General features: G+C 40.3%; 1 protein-coding gene across 4 annotated transcripts in view; it reads left to right on the top strand.

Moving 5' to 3' along the window:
- Positions 1 to 16443, top strand: part of DGKH (diacylglycerol kinase eta) — a 261578-nt gene that overhangs the window by 142668 nt on the left and 102467 nt on the right. The gene's annotated exons all lie outside the window — the stretch shown is intronic.

The following is a 16443-nucleotide window of genomic DNA, read 5'->3' as shown; positions in this document are numbered from 1 at the left end:
ATTGATGAAATAGCCTGTAGTGTCATGACAACATTATATTAACTGTTGATAATTCTGAACCCAGTTTCATGGTCATCTTTTAGTATATTTAACATTTGTTTCATAAAATGCTGATACAGAACATTAAAAAATAGTGAAGGTGAATATCAACTGTCCTTATTTTCAGTCATCTTTATTTTATGATGTAGTTTATCTTTTAATGTGTCATATTCTTTTAAGTTAAATTTCCTGCATGATTATCACTAAATGTGATTTTAATTCCCTATTCTTAAATTGATAATTCTGATCCTCAACTGTATTAAAATAATTGGGTTTTTTGCTGACCATATTATTCTTAGTTGGTTTCAACCTCACTGTCTTTGTATTTATACCTTATTTATACAGTGGCATATGAATGAGGGCATTACAAGTTTATATAAATCCATATCGGAGTTTTACATAAAAACCTAGAATTTTGTCGTCTTTTCACACTTCTAAGGGAAGGCTGAATGTTTTGTAATTGTTTTAAATTATTTCATTATGGGAAATAGGTGATACAGATCAGTCTGTCATGTCCGTTCCTCCCCCTCTTCCCCCCAAAAGTGGTGAGGTTTTGTGAACATTCTTAACTCTCATGGAAAGGTGTTTTATAGCCAAGGACTAGCTGCCAAGAAGACTCTGGGTGACATCCTGCTCCATGAAATCAATGGAGAGTCTACCATTGACTTCAATGGTACTAGGATTTCATCTTCTTATCAGAAACTCCCACCACTCTCAATCTAACTATTAACATTTCCATTTTTCCTGAGGATTTTAGTTGTCACAGGTGATCATAGTCACATAGTAAGAGTCAATTTCCAAGGAAGTCCAGTGCCAGCCTGATGAAAGCTTTGCTGATGAAGACTCCAGGGGCTCGCTCATTCTGGTGTTTGATGAGTAGCTAAAGTGATCAGAGCAAGTGTGCTTTCATCAGTGTAGGTTGGAGGTCAGGTTGTTGCACTGACTAAAGTTTCTTTAACATTTATAATTTCCTTCCTAGATACAGTGATTTTCAGTAACAAAGTTTGGAGGATCAAATCCACATCTGGCAGGATAATATGAGATCTTTTGGCTAGGGGAAGGTAGAAAAAGGCCCCCCTTTTTTTTTTGGTGCTTTTGCTATTTGGGTGTCTATTGTCAGTGAAGAGTCCAGAAAGCCCTCTTGGCTGCAAGCCACTCTGATGACAGTGGGACAGATGCCCTCTAGTGAGGGTGATGGAATGTTAGCTATTTTTTCATAGTCGTTTTCATTACCTATTTGAAATTCTACTTCCATCTTGCCTGGTTTTAGATTTAGACAAGAACTATTTATCATTCCAGCAGTGGGATAGCTGAGGAATGATGATGAAGTGTAGTCTACCTGTGTGAGAAGAGGTTCCAAGTTTTTTTGTATCCTAACTCTACTTGGACTTTTGAACAGGGGGAAATGGAAGCTGCCTCACTAATATCAGATCTTTATTCAGGAAAATGACTTTATCATTTTGCAAATGACTCTTAATTCTGTTAGACATTGAGGAGTTTTCTCCAAGATGTGACAGTGGGACACTAATCAGTTGGAGCATTTGAGGGGTCTTGTGGGGGAATTATTTGCCATTGGCTTAGGTGGATATATTTAGTAGGAATCTTTCTACATTTAATTATTATGGTTCCACAGGCAGGTCCAAATTAATATAAAACACCTCAGGACAACAAATATAATTACTAATAGGGATCTTTTTCAAGTTTTGACAATGTAGCTTTTATCTTCAGTGTTTATCACTGTCTTGCTTTTTATTAAAAAAGTACATTAAATAACTTCAAAACATTTTTAAAATACATATAAATATTAACCACATTTATTTTCAGTCATTGATCTACAGGTGTATGTAAAATGTTATGGTTACTGCAAATCCACCTGGCTTAGTGCAATCATATGAAATGCACAGGCATCAGGTGGTATAGCACCTATTTTTAGTCCTAATTGATGTTTGGAAAATTTTAGTTCCGATATCACCTGCCTTTACAGGCGTGACTGAAAGATGGTTAACAGTAGGGTATGAATTTTAGCTCTGAGCTGTTAAGTTGTATTTCTAACCTTTCCTGCACATGCCCACAAAACCATAAATGCTCCCTTCCTTTATCTCTTCTAAATCATCAAGTAATGGGAAAAACTTCAGTGGTTTAGTTCTGCTGCCTAGTCTCTTCTGTGGGCAATAAAGGAAATAATGAAACCATATTTTGGACCATTGTCCCTGCTAGGAATATATGAATTGCCACACTAGATCAGACTTATGGTCCAGTATCTTGCCTCTGACAGTAGCCACCACCACATACTTCAAAGGAAGGTGCAAGAAACTTTACAGTAGGTAGATATGGGATGATCTGCTCCTTATGGAAGTCTTGTCCTTACCCTACATTGTTAGAAATTGGCTTAATCCCTGAAGCAAGAGATTTTATATCCCTTATAATTTTTTTTGTTGTTTATTATTCTGGATATTCTTGTTATCCAAATAGGTGTCTAATCTCTTGGAATTTGATAGTTTTTGACTTCCGTGACATTCTGTTTCAAGGAGTTCCACAGTCTAATACTCTGTGAAAAAGTATTTCCTTTGATCAGTTTTGAATTTGCTGGTTTTCAGTTTCACTGAACAGTCTCTTCTTCCAGTCTTACAAGATGGGGAAAACAGAAGCTTCCAATCTACTTTCTCTAAGTCCACCACATATTATTCTCTATTTCTGTCACTTCCCCTCTCATTTAGCTACTTCCTAAGGTAATCATTCCTAATCTTTCTTTCAGGTGAGAGGTTTCCCATGCCCCTATGCATTCTCACCAGTCATCTCTGACCCCTTCAAATTCTGCAATATAATTTTTGAGGTGGGGGTAACCACTACTGCACATAGTACTCCAGATGAGGGGAAACCATTGATTTTTATAATGTTTTCCTTATTATTTTCTCTCCCATTCTTTATGCATCCTAACATTTTGGTTTTTTGACAGCAACTGCACATTATGCAGAGGTCCTCTTTGAACTGTTCAGTGATGCCCCAGTGAGGTCCCTTTCCTGAGTTGATGCAGTTAATTTAGATCCCTGTAAGGTGTATGAATATTTAAAAATTTCCCTCCAGTGTGCGTTATTTTGCATTTATCAACAGTGTACTTCATCTGTTATCCTGTTGTCCATTCACCTAGCTTGTTTAAGTCCCTCTGAAGTTCCTCAGTTTTCCCTGGGCTTGAATACTCAAAATAATTTGTCATCTGAAAATGTAGCCACCTTACTTCCTGATCCACTTTTCAGATTGTTAGTAAAGATATTAAACAACACCAACACTAGTACAGAACCTTGAGGCACCCAGCTGTTAAGTTTTTGCTGTGATGAAAGCTCACCATTTATTCCTGCTCCTTTGTTTTCTGTCTTAGGCAGATTTTGATCCTTGACAATACTTTGTCTCTCATCTCATGACTACTTAGTTACTTTAGTAGCGTCTTCTGCAAGACTTTGTCAAAGGCCTTTTGAAAGCTAATAAATTATAGTATCATAGAAGTTTAGGACTGGAAGGGACCTTAGTAGGTCATCTAGTCCAATCCCCTGCACTCAAGGCAGGACTATGTAATAACTAGACCGTTCCTGACAGGTATTTGTCTAACTTGTTCTTAAAAACCTCTAATGACAGAGATTCCACAACATCCCTGCACAATTTGTTTTAATGCTTAACTACTCTGACAGTTAGGAAGTTTTTCCTAATATCCAACCTGAATGTTCCTTGCTGCAATTTAAGCCCTTTGCTTCTTGCCCTATCCTCGGGGGTTAAGGAGAACAACTTTTCCCCTTCCTCCTTGTAGCAACTTTTTATGCACTTGAAACTGTTATCGTATCCCCCCTCAGTCTTCTCTTCTTCAAGCTAAACAAATCCGTTTTTTTTCAATCTTGCCTCATAGGTCATGTTTTCTGGACCTTTAATAATTTTTGTTGCTCTCCTCTGGACTTTTTCCAATTTGTCCACATCTTTTCTGAAATGTAGCGCCCAGAACTGGATGCAATACCCCACCTGAGGCCTTATCAGCATGAAGTAGAGTGGAAGAATAACTTCATATGTCTGGCTTACAATATTCCTGCTAATAGATCGAGAATGATGTTCACTTTTTTTGTAACAGTGTTACACTGTTGACTCATATTTAGCTTGTGATCCATTATGACCCCCAGATCCCTTTCTGCAGTACTCTTTCCTAGGTAGTCATTTCCCATTTTGTATGTGTGCAACTGATTGTTCCTTCCTAAGGGTATGTCTTCACTACCTGCCGGATCGGTGGGCAGCCATCGATCCAGCAGGGATTGATTTATCGTGTCTAGTCTAGACGCGATAAATCGACCCCCGAGTGCTCTCCCATTGACTCCTGTACTCCAGCGCCGCGAGAGGCGCAGGCAGAGTCGACGGGGGAGCAGCAGCAGTCGACTCACCACAGTGGAGACACCACGGTAAGTTGATCTAAGTACATCGACTTCAGCTACGTTATTCATGTAGCTGAAGTTGCGCAACTTAGATCGATTCCCCCAACCCGTCCAGTGTAGACCAGGGCTAAGTGTAGTACTTTGCTTTGGTCCTTATTGAATTTCATCCTGTTTACTTCAGAACATTTCTCCAGTTTGTCTGAATTTTGAATTTTAATCCTATCCTCCAAAGTACTTGCAAACCCTCCCCACCCTTTTGCTCCCTCACAGCTTGGTATCATCTGCAAACTGTACAAGTGTACCCTGTCAAAGAAAACTGTTAAGTTGGTTTCACACGATTTGTTCATGACAAATCCATGCTGACTGTTAGTTATCACCTTATTATCTTCTAGGTGTTTGCACATTGATTGCTGAATTATTTGCTACATTATTTTTCCAGGTACTGAAATTAAGCTTGACTGGTCTGTAATTCCCTGGGTTGTCCTTATTCCCCTTTTTATAAGTTGGCACTATATTTATCCTCTTCCAGTTCTCTGGAATCTTTCCCTTCTTCCACGAGTTTTCAAAGATAATCACTAATGGCTCAGTCAGCTCCTTGAGTATTCTAGGATGTATTTCATCAGGCACAGACATCTAGAATATATCTAACTTGTTTAAGTAATTTTTAACTTGTTTTTTCCTCATTTTCACTGGTGTTCAGTATGTTAGACACCCAGTCACTTCTAACCTTTTTTGGTGAAAACTGAAGCAAAAAAGTCAGTTAGCACTTCTGTCATGTCCATGTTTTTTTTGTTATCTTTCCCCCGTCATTGAGTAAGGGCCCTACCCTGTCCTTGGTGTTCCTCTTTTTTCTAATGTGTTTGTAGAATGTTTTCTTGTTATCTTTTATGTCTCTAGTTAGTTTGCTCTCATTTTGTGCGTTGGCCTTTCTAATATTGTCCCAACATGCTTGTGGTGGTTGTTTATATTCATCCTTCATAATTTAACCTAGTTTCCACTTTTTTCAGGACTCTTTTTTTCAGTTTCAGATCATTGAAGATCTCCAGGTTAAGCCAGGGTGTTCTCTTGCCATACTTCCAATCTTTCCTACGCAGTGGGGATAGTTTGTTCTTGTCTAATAATGTCTCTTTGAAAAACTGCCAACTGTCTCAAACTGTTTTTCCCCTTAAATTTCCCCCATGGGATCTTACCTACCAACTCCCTGAGTTTGCTAAAGGCTGCCTTCTTGAAATCCATGATCTTCGTGCTGCTGCTTCCCCTTCTGCCATTCCTTAGAATCATAAACTCTACCATTTCATGATCACTTTCACCCAAGCTTCCTTCCACTTTCAAATTTTCAACCAGTTCCTCCCTATTTGTCAAAAATCAAATCCAGAACAGCCTCTCTCCTAGTTGCTTTCTCCACCTTCTGAAATAAAAAATTGACTCCAGTTATTCCAAGAAGGTGTCTGTCCTTTTGATTTCAGGTTTCATAAATCAGAGCCCAAGCCCAGTTTAGAAGATGTCTGTTTTGGTACAAAATGCCGTTTACTTTCTCTGTGGATAATTTTACATCAAAATTATTATTGTTACCCCCTTTGGCCCAGTTGATTAGCCAGTATTCAGAGCCTTGTGGGTTGTTTCCAGCAGAAGGAGATATTAATGAGAGTCAGGTAATTTCTTTGATGAAATCCTGTTTATTTACGAAGAATGTCCATAAAGTCCTGTTTCCCTGAACACAATAGGAATCAAACAGCAGGAGATAGTTTCTTTCCTCACAATTCCAAGCCAGCACACAGCTTAAAAAGCTCTCTTTAGGCTTTTTTCCCAGGGCCGTTCTCTTAGTGCTCATTCTGGCTGTCTCCTGGGCTTTCTGCTGCTTCTCGCACAGACATAGTTTTACCCCATTTTGGTTTGTAATAAGGCCCCCCCAGCAAACCCCTCGGAATTCATGGCCCAGCCACTGCCCAGGTTAGCATGCAATCTAGTTCTTTGGTGGTGGTTTTCTATTGTTCCAGTTGTCACTAAACAAAGACTCATTTAACTTTTCCCTAATTTAGTCTGAATGGAAGGTGGCTACCATGACCAACAGCCTCAGTGAACGGTGTGACTGCCCAGCACAACATTGTCATCTTCACTACTGGCTGCATTCCCTTCACCGTCATTGTCCATGTTATTCTATCATCAATTTGTAACTATGTCATTGCTTCTTCTGTTCATCTGCACCATTCATAGTGCTTTTGTTGCTCTGGCCTCTGCGTGTTAAATTGCTAGATAACTGAGTTTGCAATTCCAGTCGATTATTCCATGATGAAGAGCTCAGTGTTCTGCTGTGTCTTCAGGCTAAATACATACGGCAAATTTTCTTAAGTGCGGTGCACCTGCAGTTCCCACTGACTCCAGGGGGATTAGTGAGTAGCCAACACTTGTGAAAATCCGTTTAACCCCAAAACCCCACCGCTCAAGAAAAGCCAAAAAAATGCGGGACCTGTGTTTTGTTCTAAAACCTTAATTATTAGATCTTTCATTATGGTCTGTAGGAATACTCTGAAGTGCCTTTACCTGCCATTGGTTTTCTTTGTGAAAATATCTTTTGACTAGATTTCTATGTATAGCAGGGATGGGCAAACTTTTTGGCCCGAGGGCCACATCTGGGTATGGAAATTGTATTGTGGGCCATGAATGCTCACAAAATTGGGGGTTGGGTGCTGGGGTGGGGCCAGAAATGAGGAGTTCAGAGTGCAGAAGGGGGCTCTGGGCTGGGGCAAGTGGTTGGGGTGCAGGTGGTGGGGGAGTGAGGGCTCCAGCTGGGGGTGCAGGCTCTGGGGTGCAGGCGGAGGCTGGGACCGAGGGGTTTGGAGGGCAGAACGGGGATCAGGGCTGGGGGCAGTGGGTTGGGGCGCGGGAAGGAGTCAGGGGTGCAGGCTCTGGGCAGTGCTTACCTCAAGCAGCGCCCGGAAGCAGCGGCATGTCCCCCCTCTGGCTCCTATGTGGAGGCATGGCTAGGCGGCATTGTGTGTTGCCCCATCTGCAGGCACCGCCCCTGCAGCTCCCATTGGCTGTGGTTGTCAGCTAATGGGAGCCGCATGGAGCTGCACAAGCCCCCGACCCCGCTCCTTGGCTGGAGCACCGGAGCGGGGTAAGCCCCGGATCCGGCTCCCCAGCAAGAGCTCGAGGGCCTGATTAAAATGTCTGAAGGGCTGGATGTGGCCCCCGGGCTGTAGTTTGCCCACCCCTGATGTATAGTCTCTGCTGATATTCCTTTCAAGGGTGACTGTTCTCTCTGGCCACTCATTTAATAAAATGAATGAGTGTCTTTTCTGAAACTGTTCCATATTTCTTGAAAAGCTTGCTTAGTTAGGCCTTTTCTGTACAGGATTATACTTTATATATAAATAACCAAAATATTTTAAAATTTTGATTTAGTTAAATCAGTGAAAACCCCTGTGTGGATGCTTAAATTGATTTAAATCTATCTTGTATTGATATAGTTTAAGTCCGTTCCTTACTCTAACTTAAGCTAAATCAATATAAGACAGATTTAAATTAATTTAAGAGCGTCCACAAAGAGGTTTGCATCAGTTTCACTAATTTTTAAAAATTATTACAGTTCAATTGGTACAAATTTTGTGGTAGCAAGGCTTTAGGCTCCCTTTCACCCTGTCTTAGATCAGATGTGTGAGTTGAATATAAGTTAATTTTGCAGCTTCATGTAATATTTTAAAATATTTTTTTTGTTGTAGAGCCACTTAAATAAATTTAACAACAACAAATATCAATCTGCCAACCACCGGCACTCCACGGTTTTCTGGAGTCAGATGGATTATGTTGCTTGCAATGCTAATTGAAAAGACTAATTTTTAAGAATTTTAGTAACCTTTCTATTTTCTTTTCCCATGAGTTACCTATAAACTTTTTCTTTTGAATTCTGTCCTCTGCCATTATCAAAAAGGGCGATGAGTAGTGTCTCTCTAAGATTTAAAACCGGCACATCTAAACACTTCCATATGATGTTTATTTTTTGTTCCAATGCAATGCTAACAAATGGTCCCAAGGTGATTGTCTGCAGACTGAAGCCCTTTCTTTATCAAAATAAGGTAGAGCATGGGTAGCAACAGTTCAAGCTTCTGTACACACATACCTCAACAGTATGTCTCACCCAGGAGTGGATAGTTCAGTCTCCATTCCATTTAGTTCTCGGCATTTCTGCAGAGACTGCTGTCAAGGGTGTCAATTAATATCCTTTATGATTTTAGTCTACTAGTAACTGAAACCTGGTTGTGGTCTTCTAGTAATTTAGGTTGTCTGCTCTTTGAGAGATTATTAAATAGCTCATGGATGATAACGAGTTTTGACTGCTATTTATCTGAATGATAGTCATACTACTGAATTAGTCGAGGAAGTGCTTTGTATTCCGTTCAGTCCCATATGTAGTCTTTCTCATATTCATGCTGTTTTAAACACAAACCAAACTGAAATAGCAAATTAATTACGTTATAGCAAAGAATGGGAGCTACAGAAACAATTAGTGTTAGAGTTTTATGAAGTATTTAAATTTTTTACTCCATTTAACACATACTTTTTTCCTTGATAATGATTAAAAAAATGTAATGAAACTGGAAGCTCTCCAGAGTAATGCACCATTTTATACTGTCTCTGGATGCTTTGATGGCTCTGGGTGTGACTGTTAAGATTAAGCATTTTTAGGTCAGACATGGCACGCTTGCTGTCTCCTTCCTTAGTGTGCCTGGAGACAGTGAAGCTCTAAGTTTAATTATGAAATAGCAATAAAGCATTTGAGTGGTGAGGCTATAATCCATGGATAAACTCCATGGGAATGGGGCTATTACAATGGAAGCTTAGTACTTCAGAAGAGAAAAAAATAATTAGCAGATTTTTAAGACACTGGCTACATGAATAGTCTTGTTTTAGTAATATTTTCATGGATCTTGTTTTCTACAGTTATTTGTCTTAAGCAGGTCACAGGTAACTTAATAACTTTAGGGGCAAAAAGGGAATGACATAGCTTATTTAATTTGCAGAATTTGAAAAAAAACATGTTAAAAAGACTTAAAGATAACTACATCAGTGAAGAGATTAATATAGATTAAATATATGTTTTATTTCCTTATCTTGTCTCATTTTATGTTACTTTGTAAAGGCAGTCAGTGAGAGTGAGAAGTGTTTTAGAAATTAATGCAATGATCTAATTTCATTCTTTGGGAAGTTTTGCTTTTAAATTGTTGTCCTACCCACCCAGCTGCAGATCCATACACTAAGATGAATTATAACTATGAACAAAAACACTGATAAAAATGCCAGTAAAAATCTTGCAAAATACTTCTAGAACAATTTCAGCATGCAAAATAGTGTTTGTTAACAATGCCTTGGATGTAAAGAACAAATATATTTACTGTTTGATAAACAGTGATCTCTAAATTCAGGCACGTGTTATTTTTATGCAGGTATATTACTGTTTCAAAAAGGAAAATGGTTGGTGCTTGATTTCAATATACCGTGTGTTGTTTTGCACGCCGATTCAACAAGATACATAAGAGAGTGCCTTCCTTTACATATGCAAATCTTCCGATGTGACATTTCGGGTACCTCTACAGTGAATGGGAGCTCATGTACTCTAGATAGCTTGCTAAAAATAGTGGAGATGATGCCACAACATGGGGTTCGGCGCAGGCTGCACAAGCTCATTGGTATTAATGCGTGCAGCCAGTGCTGAAGCTCACATTGTGACTAGCAGAGTACAGCTAGGGCAGATGCATCTATGCAAGCTGCTACTCATGCCCTCAGTTGCAGTGTAAGACATACCTTTAGACATATGCTTAAATACATTGCTGAATCAAGGTCTCAATGCATAGCAATGTACAGCAACTACCTTCTCCATGTATGAGACTGTTGTAACAGGTATGGCAATCTCCTGCAATAACCTTGGAAGACCTTATCATATTAAGTTTATGTATTAAGATGAGCTGCATTTGCATACAGCTTCCCTAGTGGGGAGATGTGCCATCGATGAGACCTGAGAAGCGTATAGGAGTTTGAAAGACTATATTGAAAATGTGCCAGACAGGTATGGACTTTTGGAATAATTAAAGTGGATTTCCTGAGGAATCCCTTGGGAGAGGTTATTACAAATTCCCCTACTCCGGTTATGTAAAACCCCGCTTTTTGAAGCAACCCTCTCAGGAGAGGGTCATTACTTGCTGATTGCCTGCTACAGAAGACCAAGATCAAAGGCCTGAGCTATATAAATAAATGGCAGATCTTCCCAGCCTTTGTTCTGGTTGTGAATCTAAGATAGATAACTTGTAACCACGGAGAAAACCCAGTTGAGTTTTGAAGGACTAAAACCTACCAGAGCCCCAGGTTAGAGGTTGGGGTAACTTCTGGTAAGATGTTTAGTATAGATGTAGGTTCTTTTATTGTTTTAATGTGTTTTCTTTGTAATGCTTTTACCATATAAATATGCTTGCTTAGAAGGAGCTGCATGGTAACTTATAACTGTGGACAATATACTGATCATAACCCTCAGAGAGAACAAAGCATAGATGCTGGCCTTTTTTTAGGCTGTCTTTCTGGCTGGGAATATCACAGTGTAATCCAGGGAGTTATGCAGCCTTAAAATCCCCAGTCAGGAGGGGAGAGATGTGGGTCTTTGACCAAGAGAGCTGGGAGACAGAAGCCTGTAATTCTGTGACAAGTGCATCACTTTTAAAAGGATGGGCAAGTATAAGATCAGAAATAGCAGCTTTAGACCTGAACAGAGGAGATGTTCAAGGAATAAGATGATATCCAGAAAATTGCTGGTTTGTGACAGATGTAAATAGTGGCTCAAGGTAAATCTCTCTCTCCTTCTGTCTAATCCTTTGTGTCATAAACTCAATCCCAGTTTATATCAAGAAGAAATCTCCCTTCCTTGTAAATCACATAGTTAGGTTCATTATTAGGCTTTTATCCTTTCATCTGAAGGAATTATTTTCTTATTTTAGCAGTTAGACATTGCTGGAGACAGGATGTTGCATTAGTGGATCTATTCTATTTGTACATTTTAGCAAGGCAATTCCTATGTCATTTTTATTTTGCTTGTTCTTGACTGTAAATAAGACCCTGGCCCTGCAAAGGGATTCATTAAGGAAGATCTTTATAGCACTACATTGATCCTTTTGCAGGATGGTAAATAATACAGCAAGATCAGAAAGTGGACCTGCACTATTGCTTTTACTACATATTCAAGTCTCATAAAACTCTGACATAGCTACAAAATTGCATGTATTCTTTTATGAATCAACAACTAATACAAACTACATTCTTCGTCTCAATTAAAATAGACTGGTAATCATCCTTTTACAATGCATAAAACTGTTTAATGGTCTAAAGTGTTTCCTTAAAAAAGAGAGACAGAGTTTCTTCTTTTTTAATACATTTATAACTTATTTGTAAAGCTTTGTGTCTATAAATTATCAGACATATATCATGGCATTATAGAAATAATTATATCTTAAAAAATACAATACAGTATGTATAACAACTAATGTGCGTATAACATATAAGAAGAAAATAAATATTTGTAGGAAGGCGGTAGTTTTTTTCCTACCTGTAGTTACTGATTGAATTTTTGAAGTGACACTTTTTAGTGACCGGTGAAATTCTGTTATCGAAGAAATACATATTCCCAGCCTAGCAACTGTCAAATGAGACTGAGAGAACTACATGATTTTGCATCATCATTCTATTAAATACAGACAGGACACATGATCCTGTGAGATGTTAAGTTTCTCCTAAGTGATGCTGAGTAGATTCCCCTTTCGTTGGCTTCACTGGGGATTGAGAGAAACTCGGTATCTATAATTTTCTTGCCCAGACTTACAGTGTCTTGAGATGTTTTGTTTTTGTTTACTGGCTAAGCTGCTGACGCATCAGAGACCACCTGTATCCCAAATACTAATATGGTGAAGGGTGATGCTATTAGTTTATTGAATTCATGACCTGAGTATACTTAACAAAAGATGGGAATAAATACTGTGCCTTTTTGGTATGTGTGCTTTGTTTTCCTGCCAAGAAATAGGTCATTGTATTAAAGTACATATGAGTCATTTGAAGATGTTGCTTGGTGCAGCAGTTCTGCAGACATTGCTATGAAAAGCTGAATAAATGCACTGCAGTATTACTATTTTCAAAATCATATATTCAGTGCCATACATTGTTACAAACCTAGGTGAGCATTCTTCGACCTAGGTGAGCATTCAAAGGGTGTGACTCTGATCTCATTGAAGGTACATAGAAAATCTACCATTGACTTCAGTGGGAGCAGGATTTAAGTCCTAAATAGTCCAGTCAAATACAAGATGCTAGCCAAAAATGGGGATTATTGATAATTAAGATGGATTACCAGGTAAAGTTATATTTGGAGGAGGAGAAATTAGGAGATGGGTAAAGGAAGAGTTTTCAAGGAATGCCTGGCAGAATGATAAAAGTTGAATGATTTGTTTTGGAGAATGAGGGGTGGGGAGAAGGAGGAGAACAAGAAAAAAGAGATTGAATGAAATAGGTACAGAAAAGGAATGAATTTAAGCCGTACTTTAGAAAGCATGAAATTATGCTTGATCTGTGCTTCATAATTTCCAAAGAGCCGAGAAACAGATGTGAGAATAAATTGCAGACTTCTGACTAATGTGCATCCCCAGAATTTGGTCTAACAAATATTGTGTTACTGATGATGAAAAATGGTTTTACAAGTGAGATACTGAAATAAAGCAGAAGTTAATATACTGGAAAAAAAATCTCTTCCAAAGAGGCCTCTTTATCTGTCAACACAGAAAGAATCTTCTGGATGCCAAAAACAATCCTATGAATAACTTATGGCGTGTCTACACTGCCCAAAAGTTCTAACTACAGGGATTTAAATAGTAGTATGCACCAAAGCGCTGCACTGTAACTACCCCATGTGGACCCTGTAGGCACGAACTAAAATATTCTTCTTCGAGAAGTATCCCTGTGGGTGCGCAGTTTAAGGTGATCATGCGCCCTGTGCTTGTAATCAGAGATTTGTAGTAGCAATGCCTGGTTGGGTCGCATAAGCGCGGTCTCTGCTCACAGTGCCTCTGGCAGTTATGAAGCACGGTGCGAACAACCTCCCTTCTCTTTCCTCCCTCCCTCCCCCCCACTTCCTTCTCTACTGCTTTGCTTGAGTCGGAGCACTTAGCAGTGCCTCAGTACTCAACCTAAATAGCATAGTTATTCAGTTAAAAGTTAATTGTTGATTAGCTTATAGTTAACTTTCCTTTTCTGTTTACTTCCCTTTTATTAAAAAAATGCTCTCATATTAGGAAATTAAGTTTCAATTGTTCGTGACGTTTTAGAGTAGAGTAGTTGTTCTCCCTTCTGGGGAAAAAGCCTTCTCTGAGGGGCATGCCCAGCTCCCTGAGTTTTAAACTCTGCCTTACGTGCAGACTCTCTGTTCCAGTCTCTGATGGGCACTCAGTGTGTCTGCTGCCTTGGTGAGCCACACATCCCACAGAAGTGCTCACATTGCCATAATCTGAAAGCCTGCACCAGGAAGATGAGAGACTTGCAGTTGAAACTCCTTATGATGGAGAAATCTCCGTGCCCGGCATCCGAGCCCAAATCACGGACTTCCCCTGGACAATGGTCTCCTACAGCAGCCTCCTATCCACCCTCCCTCCCTCTCCCTCTTCAGGGACCCCTCTCATGAACATCTGCTACACCTAGGTGCAGCAGAACCTGTACCAAGGCAACACAGAGGGAAGGGATTCTATTCACAATACTTCCTAACCCAGAAAAAAATTGGAGGATGGAGGCCCTGTTTCGACTTACAAAAACTCAATGAATTTCTGAAGATCCAACGCTTTAGGATGCTCACATGAGCAACTAAAATTCCAGCACTGGAAAGAGGGGACTGGTTCTCAGCCCTCGACCTCCAGGACACACATTTTCATATAACAATACATCCCTCACACAGGAGGTTCCTTGGGTTTGTTCTAGGAGCAGACCACTTTCAGTACAAAATACTGCCCTTTGGACTCTCCACTGCCCGACGGGTATTTTCGAAAGTCCTCGCAGTGGCGGCGGCTCACCTCCACAGACAAGGGATCATAATATTCCCCTATTTGAACAATTGTTTCCTGAAAGCATTGACTCAACAAGGGGCACTTGAAGCTACTTAAAACACAGTAGCTCTTTTCACATGTCTAGGCCTACAAATAAATGCACAAAAATCAACATTAGCACCTGTGCAGAAAATGGAGTTCATTAAAGCCTCCCTCAATTTTCTGGAGGCTGCGACCTTTCTGCCCTGACAACAGTTCACAGCTTCACTCAGTCTGATCTCCACAACATCAGACAGTCTGCAGACATTGGTCAGGGCTTGCTTACAACTGTTGGGCCACATGTCCACAATGACGTTCATCGTCAAATACTCCAGACTGCACATGCGATGCCTGCAAGCCTGGCTCTGAACAGTCTACATTCCGCACAGGCACAGCATAAACAAATGCATTATGATGCCAAACAAAGTAAAAGACTCCAATGGTGGTGGACACGACCAAACAAGATTTGTGCAGGAGTCCCCTTTTCACAGAACCCTCCAATGGTGGTGATCACTAGGCACTTCCCTATTAGGTTGGGGGGCGTAGGTGCAGACTCATACTATCCAAGGCTGTTGGTCCCCATCGGAATTCCTCTTACATATAAACCTACTGGAGCTATAGACGGTTCGCAATACATGCTCCAATTTCCGACCTCTGATCGAGAAAAAAACCATAAAGATCCTCACAGACAACGTTACTTGCATGTTCTCTATAAACCAGTGGGGGGGGGGGGGGGACATGTTCACAGTACCTATGAATGAAGCCATGCTACTTTGGACCTGGTGCATCAGCCACACCATCGACATCCCAGCCTCCTACCTACCAGGATGCCAGAACACCACTGCAGATGCGCTAAGCAGAAAATTCTCCCAGGATCATGAGTGGGAAATGGACCCTTGAGTACTACAGAATATATTCAAACCATGGGGGTTCCCAACTGTACAGCTCCTCAGGACAACACAAAAAGCCAAATGTCCACAGTTCTGCTCCAGAGCAGGATTGGGTCCCCATTCTCTGGGTGATGCCTTTCTCATCAAATAGGATGCACCCCTACTGTGTGCCTTCCCACTGACCCCGCTTCTGTCATGAGTCATGCACAAAATCAGAATGGACAGTTCCAAAGTCATCTTGATAGCCCCCATGTGGCCCTGGCAAACCGTGGTTCCTTTACCTCCTAAAGAATGGCTATGTGCCCACAACACACTCTTCCTCTTCTACCTCATCTCCTCTCACAAGATGCTGGCCAAGTTCACTATCTGAACCTGACAAGACTCCACCTCAAGGCGTGGCTATTCCATGGCTCCGAGAAGCTGAAATTACCTGCTTAGAGGAAGTAAGGGATGCTCTGTTAAATAGTTGTAGAGGAACTACTCGACATACATAACTACACAAATGGAGGTGTGATAAATGAAGGGAGGGAAGTGGCACCCTTTTATGGACACCCAGCCAGCCAGTAGCTATAAAATCCCTCTTAGTAGCTGTTCTCTAATTGTTCTACCTGTAAAGGGTTAAAAAATCTCACTGCTATGCATAGGTAAAAGGAAGTGAGTGGGCACCTGGCCAAAAGAGCCAATGGGAAGGCTAGAACTTTTTAAAATTGAAAAAAAAAGACTCCCCTTTTGTCTGTCTGTTCTCCCGGGGAGAGGTGGACAGAGCAGCAGCTATGCTGTAAGAAGCTTTGGCCAGGTATGAAAAAATCATCAGTATATACCTAGAAACTACTCATTTAAAACCCCAGATATGTAAGTAGATAAAGAAATGTCTAGGAAGACACAATTTATTCCTTTTATTTCGTTATGGCTTGTGGATTCCTCTGTGCTAACCCCAGGCACTTTTGTTTTGCTTGTAACCTTTAAGCTGGACCTCAGGAAAGCTATTCTTGGTGCTTAATCCTTGTA

This window comes from Chelonia mydas, chromosome 1, assembly GCF_015237465.2.
Source record: "Chelonia mydas isolate rCheMyd1 chromosome 1, rCheMyd1.pri.v2, whole genome shotgun sequence".
Taxonomy (NCBI): domain Eukaryota; kingdom Metazoa; phylum Chordata; order Testudines; family Cheloniidae; genus Chelonia; species Chelonia mydas.
The sequence above is the reverse complement of the archived record's forward strand: the minus strand, read 5'-3'. Positions and strand labels throughout refer to the sequence as shown.